Here is a 10057-nt window from a genome sequence, read left to right on the forward strand (position 1 = left end):
GGTTTCTAGATCAGAGAGGGAGGAAAATAATTACAGGTCAGGTTGAATTAATCAACATGGCTGCACTTACCAGTGATTTTGGCTTAATGAGGTGGCGGCCTTGTTTGTTCACTTGCTTTTCTCAAACATGGACTCAGAGGTGGTGTACATGAAATGAGGTTGAGATGCCAGAAATGTCTTGATACAGTGTTCAGGAAGGAACCTAAAGACTTAAGGAAGTAGGTAGGTTGAGATGAATTTTCATGTGCAACATGCTTGCCCACTCCCTAACTACACCCACCAAGAGGTCCCAGAGAATACTCACTGAACCTTGACATTAAGCAGTGCATTGGCAAGGGACAATCGTCAACAGGTTTTTAAAGTGCAGTGGTCGTTGTTCTCTACAGGTGAGAAGTGAAGGTGGGAGGAAACCCTATTGAAAATGGCTTTCTTGTTTAAATGAGGATGATTAAATCCTGGGATGGCAGAGACCAAGTAGCAACATTTAACTGCCAGCAGTGAGGTGGATGTGGTTCCCAAAACAGGCATCAGAATCAAAGTAAGAATCAGAATTGTTTGAACAGTAGGAATCTCTGAAGGTAGCTAATTGAACACTGAGCTTTTAAGATCACAATAGATTGTCCACTTGCTGTTTTCCCCCAAATAGTTGTAACAGTTACTCCAGGCAACTGGATGGATCCCCGACATTGGAATTCTGAGCAGGGCTATCCTAGAAAGGAAAGGATAAGTGGAAGTTCTGGAACCTCTCCCTCACTTTCCAAAATGTAAACCAAGATGAATACTGTTACCACTTAGAGGATCATAGAGAATAGTACCATCATTAAAGAAACGAAATATAAGGTTTAGTTATTCCCATGGTCACCTCCTTTAACTTATTTGTTTGACTTAATCTCTGGAAAATATATTTGTTTTTGAGAATAACAGTAGACTACTAAGCTTTCTCAGTTGATGACTCCATAACAGGTATGTTTCATGTGTGAACTCATCATGGGAGCAAATCGACATCTGGAATGTACCTACTTATCCTGAAAAAGCTCCCCCCGCCCTTTATGTCTACAGAAAGTTTGCTATCACCTGGAAGGTTTAGCATTATTCTTTCACCAACTTCCTTCAAGGCTATGTCAACTCCCTGGTGCCCTGACATAATTTAGTCTGCTGAGACCTTGATCATCACCATCCCACAGGACATCTCTCTGGACTTCTACATTGATGGTAATGTGCTAATAGGACTAATGAATTGGAAGTGACAGGTACTCTAGATGTCTTGGAAAGATGTGGACATGCCATAGGGTGGGAGCTAAAACCCAAGTACATTCAGAGATCTGTTCTTTATGAGGTTTCTGGGGTTTCAGTGGTCCAAGAAAGTCAGTATCTTCATTCCAAAGTAAGAAATAATTCGCTAAACATTTTGTTCACTACCACAGTGCTTGGTAGGTCTCTCGGGATTCAGGTGCTCCATTCTAGCCCATTAACAAAATAGCCCCTACAGCTTGTAGTGAGAGTCCAGAGAAACAGAAGATCCGGCAGCTCTTCCAGGCTAAATGGCAATAAATCCTATTATCTCTTATGACCTCGTGGATCAGGACGGTATATGGAAATTGTGGCTATAGGATAATTATAATTTTTAAAAAAGCTCCAGGGACTTCCCTGGTGGCGCAGTGGTTAAGAATCCGCCTGCCAATGCAGGGGACACGGGTTTGAGCCCTGGTCTGGGAAGATCCCACATGCTGTGGAGCAACTAAGCCGTGTGCCACAACTACTGAGCCTGCACTCTAGAACCCACGCGCCTATAGCCCGTGCTTCGCAACAAGAGAAGCCACGGCAATGAGAAGCCTGCACACCGCAACAAAGAGCAGCCCCCGCTCACTGCAACTAGAGGAAGCCCGCGCACAGCAACGAAGACCCAACACAGCCAAAACTAAATAAATAAAATAAATAAATTTTAAAAAAAAAGCTCCAAGGATTTTGGAGCAAAGTCTTTTCAGCAAATAGATATTTTCCTTTTGAGACAAACAGATGCTTCACACTCCCAAGGTATTACCCCTGTCTCCCATTTATCCTTTCACCAACATATATCCAGGACCTCATTGGCAACTCCCCATAACCAGGTGACTGAGGATAAAATATTCAGCCTTGTTTAGAGAAGGTCCTATAAGTATGCTCACTCAAGCTGTAAATGTTCTACTGCAGTCTCACCCAAGACTGACTCAAAAATACAGAGGATGGAAAATGCTTACAAGTGGGTAGAACTTTGGGCAGTACATCCTATTGTGCACTTTGACTCTTAGGAGAAATAAGTGGAGGTAGAAATCTCTTCAAATGATGGACATAGCTAATAGTTTGGTCAGATGTATGGGAAAAAACAAGTTTGGAAGATTGGTAACAAGGGGACTTGGGAAAGAGTCAGATAGACCATTTGGAATATATACCAAGAGAATGGAGATAATTGTGTTCAATGTCAATATTCACAATGGATTCTTCTACAAAGGAAGCATTCATTAATCAGGTCATTAAGATGACCTATTTTGTAGATATTTCTCAGTTCTCTTCACTCAGCCATGCTTAGTTGGTTTATGAAATAAGAGATTGTATGTATGGGGTTATATACGGGTACAACATGGTTTTTCCTCCGCCAAGCCTAAACTATCTCCTGCTATTCCAATCTCCAACCAACAGAAACCAACGCTGAGCCCCTAATAGGACCACTTTAACATAAGGAACTAGCCAGCCACCTGGCAAGGCCAGTTACACTGAATCCCTTACATCATGAAGTGCATAATTATTGTCCTCACAGATGTTTATTTTGTACATTGATTTGTCCACCCTGCCTGCAATTGCTTCTTTGTGTGATCATTTACATCTGTTAAGTGAATGCTTTATTCACCAGCATGGTATCCCACATACATCATTGCTTCTGACCAAGGAGGTAAATTTATTGAAAAAAGAAAAAAAAGTAAGACAATGGTCACATGCCAATAGGATTCACTGTTCTCACTATCTACTCCACCCCCAAATAGTTGGCCAGATAAAAATAATTGTGGGGCTTCCCTGGGGGCGCAGTGGTTAAGAATCCACCTGCCAATGCAGGGGACACTGGTACGAGCCCTGGTCCGGGAAGATCCCACATGCCGCAGAGCAACGAAACCCATACGCCACAACTACTGAGCCTGCGCTCTAGAGCCCACGAACCACAACTACTGAGCCCGCATGCCACAACTACTGAAGCCCACATGCCTAGAGCCCATGCTCTGCAACAAGGTAAGCCACCGCAATAAGAAGCCTGCACACCACAACAAAGAGTAGCCCCCGCTCACCGCAACTAGAGAAAGCCCGTGCACAGCAACGAAGACCCGATGCAGCCAAAACTAAATAAATAAATTTACTTTTAAAAATAATAATTGTGGTATGGCTTATTAAAGACTCAGTCACAGTACTGTCTGGGAGATGCTTTGTGCACTTGGGGAGCTGCTGTACAAGCAGTGGTATACTCTTTCAGCTAGTAGAGGTACTGTTCCTTCAGTAGCCAGGACACATGGCTCCAATAAAAATGGAATGGAAAATGGGGTGGTCTCCCTCTGTTACAGCTCATGACTCATTTGCAAGATGTTTTTATTTCCAGTCTCCTTGACTTTATTTTTGTTGGATTAAAGGTTTTATTAACCAAAGATAGAATGTTTTATTTTCTAGGAGGATATAACAATATTCCAATCAAACTGGAAGTTGAGACTGCTACATGGCCATTTGGAGTTCCTGAACCTCTGAATTAACAGACAAAATTCGGGTGTCATGTTGGTTGGAGTGATTGTTCCATAATCCAAAGGGGGAAAAAGATAGCTGCTACACAATGGGCATAGAGAGGGGCACATTTGAACCCAGGATATCCTCTAAGGTTCATTTTAGTTATGTGGTAAAAGTTAATGGAAGATGTGAAAAAGATGCTCAACATCCTTAGTTATTAGGGAAATACAAATCAAAAGTGTAATGATTACCACTTTACATCTATTAAGATGGTTATAATTTTTAAAATGGAAAATATCAAGTATTGGCAAGGATATGGAGAAATTGGAACACTCATGCATTGCTGGTAGGAATGTAAAATGGTGCAGCCACTGTGGAAAACAGTTTGATAGCTCCTCGAAAAGTTGAACAGCAGTTCCACTCTTAGGTATATACCCAAAAAAGCTGAAAGCAGGGAATCAGTTACTGGTACACCGTGTTCATAACAACATTCACAATAGCCAAAAGGTGAAAACAGCCCATGTCCATCAACATATGAATGGATAAATAAAATGGATACATACATACAATGGAATACTATTCAGCCAGAAAAAGGAATGAAATTCTGATACTTGTTACGACATAGATGAACCATGAAAACATTATGCTAATGAAATAAGTCAGACACAGAAGAACAAATATTGTATGATTCCACTCATATGTGAAGAATCTAGAATATGCAAATTCAAAAGACAGAGGTCGCTAAGGGCAATTGTTGGAGGGTGGAATGGGGAGGTATTGCTTAATAGGTACAGAGTTTCTGTTTGAGATGATGAAAAAGTTCTGGAAATAGTGGTGATGGTTACACAACATTATGAATATATTTAATTGAATTATATACTTACAATTATATACTTACAAATAGTTAAAATGGTAAATTTTATTTTATGTATAATTTACCACAATTAAAAAGAAAAATATCCCTCAAAGACTACAGCAACCCCATATAAGCAGTATCACCAAGACCTCAGAGTTCTCAAGCATGAAAAATATGGTTGGAGCACCAGAGAAAGGACTCCAACCAGATGAGATGCTAGATGAAAGCATAGAAAAATGGAATGATTAGTAGGGGAAAGAAAGTATAAAAGTTGGTAACAAACTTATGACCAAAGAAAAATAAGAGGATGGTTTCACTTCATTATTTTCTTCCTAATTTTTTTATCCATCTCCCTTTCCCCATTTTCTTAGATAGATAATTTTATAATTTATCTCCTATGCTATAGGAAGCAAATGGGATTGTGACTGAATTAAAGTAGAAATGAACATCACTCAGAGTAGGTGTGGTGATTGGCTTTTTTCCTCCCCCCTTTTGTGGAGAGGATGAGGGTGCATTTGTAAGAGAAATCATCGCATTCCGTCGGTCAGGAGCATGTTGCTCTTGCTATTATCATTTGGATGTTTAAGTATGGGAGGATAAATAGGTGTTTAATAATATAGGGGTAGACTCTGGCAGATACTGTAAATTGTCTCACCCAACTGAAACCCATTCCAACCCTTTTCTAGGATGGAAGGCTAAATACTAAATTTACAAGAGCCTCTTTAACTACAGTTTCTCCAAGCAGTCACCCCAACCTGAGATTTGGATGTAGAAGTAAGCAGTGTGAGGTGGTGGCCATACACACAGATATCAGATCTTCTGGCAAGGACAGTGGCAGATCTGGTTCTTCTAGGCAGCAGCTAGCATCTACTCCTGCTTCAAGTTTCCCCGAGAAGCTGACTCTGAAATGGAGGTTAGCATGTAGGGAGTTATTAGGGAGTGCTCTCGGGATCAACATCTGTGGAGGGAAAAACGGAAACAGGACTAGGCAGAGGACAAAGGAGGGCTTCCATTCAGTGTCATCTAAGGCCTCAGCTGACTCTAGGGGGAAGCTTTGAAACTAGGGTGGCTCTTCAGAATTGTCTTGAGTTGATGCAAGGGAGCCAGGCATCTTCAGTCAGGGCAAGGGCTCTCTTCAGTCGAGGGCAATTCCCACCACAGCTTCCTCCAATATTACAGGGTCTTCTGGAGCATATGGTCCAAATGGCAAGGTCCACTTGTTCTGCAGCCTGGACCTACTGCAGATCCCACTCAAAGCTGGAGGTATTTAGGGGTCACCTAATATACAGACAGGAGCAGCATTGCCAGACGTGAAATATGATCCCTCCAAACCCAATCAGAACTACTCGGTATTAGGCTTCCTTCTTTGTGATGGGAGCTGTGAGATGCAATAATTTGTCCTTTGTTTTGAATTTGGTACAACTATTAAGCTGTTTCAGCACGCACCAGACCACTGGACTCCTCCAAATGTCTCTGACAAGGCCAGCCCCTGAATCACTGTAGTGTTTATCTCCCATCTTTTGAAGGAAATTTTTCTCGTCACGATTTTCAACATACTTGCCACTTATTGACCATCAAGTCCAATTAGCTGATGTTAGCAGTGGAGTGAATCAGTGTGATGTTCTGAAGGATGTCTAGATGGTCCAAGCCTCTTTGAGTTGTATTATAACAGAGGGTGAGAGGTCAACACAGCCTTCGGGCACCACTGTACTATACTGTTCATTCAAAGTGTGAACTGTTTCTAATTCTTCTTTCTGATAAGGAAGGAAAAGAACACATTTACCAAATCAATGGCCATGTACCACATATTTGAGGGAGTGTTAATTTGCTCTAGCAAAGGTACCACATCTGACACAGCAGCTGCAATTTGGGCTACTACATGGTTTGGTTTGTGGACATCAACTGTTATCCTGCAGGACCCATCTAGTTATCGTAAGGGCCAGACCGGTGAAATGAATGGAGGTAGAACGAAGACCACCCGCCTGCATCCATTACGTTTTCAGGGTCAGATCAGTTTCTGCCATTTTTCCTGGGATGCTATATTGTGGCTGAGGCGGAAAAGGTGGTAAGTTCAGAGCCTTCCACTTGTCCTTCTGCACTATAATAGATTTTACCCCATAGACCAAGGAACTACCAAGCATGGCCATGCACATCACACATTTGGGGACCAGTAAAATGATCATTAGTTGGTCCATGGAACCACTGGACTCACTGCGGGTCAGATTTGAGCCAGCACATATATTACCTGATTACTATGTGCCCCTGTTCTCACAGGAGAGTCATGATGACTTCAAATCCCTAGATGTCAAGGTCAACGTGGATCCTGTATAAAACAGCCCTTGGGAGGTTTGGGCATTCCCTTGCCTCAGTGTATGGTTTCCTAAGTAGGACGTGACTATTGGGGAAGAACGAGGAGGAATCACTCTACGTAGTCTTGCCATCTTGTTGCAGGGTGCTTCCTCCTGGAGACCTGTCCTCCCATATAGTCAGTGGGTTAGAAGTCAAAAAACTGGCTCAGGTCTGGAAACTGGCAAAGGGATTGTAATTTTTATTGGAGTGGTTCCCCTCAGCCTCATAATTATTCACCTTTAATTTCTTTTCTGTAAATTAAGCATATCTTTGTTGACTTTCCATTGATATTGGCCCTGGAATGCCCTGTTGTATTAACCATCTCCATTGCTCTTTGTGGGTGCAGGCCCTTGGACGCCACCCTGATCTTGCCACTCTTCTATACTTGCAACCACCCTGCTTTTGATTTGTTCAGCATCACCACTTAAACTCTAGTATTTTAGATCCTGTCATCTTCATTGCTCTCAGAGAATCCAGTTCTGTGAAGCCATCTCCTCTCATTAAGCCTCCCCTTTAGAAGAGAGACATCACTAAGTTTCCCAGTGATGCTACTGCCTGCTTACCAGTGTATACTGAATTGCTTTGGTAATGTAATGTCCTACAAGCTCTCCCGTGGAAATAGTTGTGATGTTCAGTTTTATGTGTCAACTTGGCCAGGCTACAGTCCCCATTTATTCAGTCAGACACTAATCTTAGGTGTTGTGTGATCATTGAATGGGAGAAGGGAGCCACAGGCTAGAACATGGCCAGGAGGCTACTACTCTGGAATTAAACAGCATCCTCATGTTTGGAAGTATTGGAAGAAGGGTCAAGCTATTGATACACGGTGATTGACCAATTGGGATACTGCAATGGGCCATCCAGACCCATCATTGTTCTTGGGCTGGCAATGTGAATAAGGGTCTCTGCCTCCAGGCAGAAACAGTCAGTGTGGGAGTTTGGATTAAAGGAGAAAAAAAAGATAATAAAACTAGCTGGAAAATCTGGGTGGATTAAAAACTCCACTAACCAGCAGATAACCTGTTTAGCTCAACTGGGGGTGAAGGTCTATCCCATATATTAATAACCATTAGTCTACATCACACATAACTACAAATTGGGTTTTGTATACTACCAATATAGTCTCAGAACCCCAAACCGTAAAATTAACATACAAATTGCCCCCAAGCCTTTAAATCCCTGGAATCTCTGGCAGGGGAAATATAAACTCTATGGAGAAATACACCCTCAACTCAAGATGCATAAAATTCACATAGATAGAGCCCTACTGAAAATGATTTCACACAATTCACAATCACAAAATATTTAAGGAATCTATCACCTTTGGGAGTCAGCAAACACAACAAGCAACAGAATTAAACAGCAAAATTAAAATAATGGAAAACTCTAAGATACTATTAAATAAATAGATTTAAATTGATTACAGACATAAAATAAACAATTTAAAACATTAAAATAACAAGACTCTATAAAAAACTACTCAGAATTCAACAGAGAGAAAAAGATTTAAAAATATGAGAGTTTAAGAGACACAGAATATAGAATGCAAAAACTCATCCTAGGATTTCCAGAAATATAAGAGAGAATGAGGGAGGGGTAAAATTTGAAGACATAGTGGCTAAGGCTTTTCCAGAATGGATAAATGTTATAAATTCTCACATTCAGAAAGCATGGTGAGTGTTGAACTGAGTAAATAAATATAAATTAAATCTAGATAAAGGGAAATCATAAAAGCAAGCAGATATTAAAAACCTGATGGGGGGGCTTTCCTCGTGGCGCAGTGGTTGAGAGTCCGCCTGCCGATGCAGGGGACACGGGTTCGTGCCCCGGTCCGGGAGGATCCCACATGCCGCGGAGCGGCTGGGCCCCGTGAGCCATGGCCGCTGAGCCTGCGCGTCCGGAGCCTGTGCTCCGCAGCGGGAGAGGCCACAACAGTGAGAGGCCCGCGTAACGAAAAAGAAAAAAAAAAAAAAACCTGTAGGGGAATGATAAATAGACTTTTATCAGACTTCTTAACAGAAGAAATGAACTGATAATGGAATATAATTTCAACATGCTGAGAAAAAATACCAGATAATTCAGGATTCTATTCCCAACCAAATTTTTATTCAATAGTAAGGATGAAATAGACATTTCCAGACACACAAAGAATCAAAGCCTTTACTATTAGCAGTCTCATTGAAAAACTTCTAAAATGTGTACTTCAGAAAGAAGTGATTGAACTCAGAAGGAAAAAATAAGATGCAAGAGATAGTTTTATGCCAGGAAATGGTAAACATGTGTGTAAATCTTAAAAATACTTTGTAGATTAAGACTAAAAATCAAGATGGAACTAAAAGGCTACATGATGATAACTTTAAGTAAAAGTAGGCTTTTCAAGGATTTTATATACATACACACACATGCATTTATATGCCTACACACATATGCGCACACACACAAGTATATATATGCATATACAGTATGTATGTATATAGAAGGCATCACTTCCAAACCAGATTTGGTGGAGAATTGGGGAAAAAGTTCAGTCAAGTGAAAAAGGCAGGAAAGGAAAGGGGGTGGGAGGAAAGGAAGAAAAGGAAAGAAAAATGAATGGTAAATAAAAGGCATAAAATAATATGTAGAAATAAATGCAAATATGCCAACAATCAGATGGAATGTATACAGTTTAACCTGTTAAAAGACTGCGATTGTCAAATTAGACAAAAAGACCAAATCCAATTATATGCTGATTCCAACAGACATAATTTAAAGACATGAATATTTAAACCAACATGATGAAAAAGATATACCAAGTAAATATTAATCCAAAGAAGGTTGTTGTAGCTAGGTTAATAGCAAACAAAATAGGCTTTAAGAAAAAAGGAATTTTTAGAGATAGATACTATATAATGGTTAAGTGAAATTTTTGCCTACAAAATATAATAATTTTAAGTTTGTATGTACTTAACAGCCACAAAATGTATAAAACAAAATTTACAGTATTACAAGAGAAATTGACAAAACCACCCTACATTCATACCTCTCTTAAACTGGTCGATGAAGGATACACAGATCAATCAGGATGGGAACAGAGATCACTGCACGTGGGCTGGAGGGATATTTTTAAGGAGA

The sequence above is a fragment of the Globicephala melas genome, chromosome 5 (assembly GCF_963455315.2).
Source record: "Globicephala melas chromosome 5, mGloMel1.2, whole genome shotgun sequence".
NCBI classification, from domain to species: Eukaryota; Metazoa; Chordata; class Mammalia; order Artiodactyla; family Delphinidae; genus Globicephala; species Globicephala melas.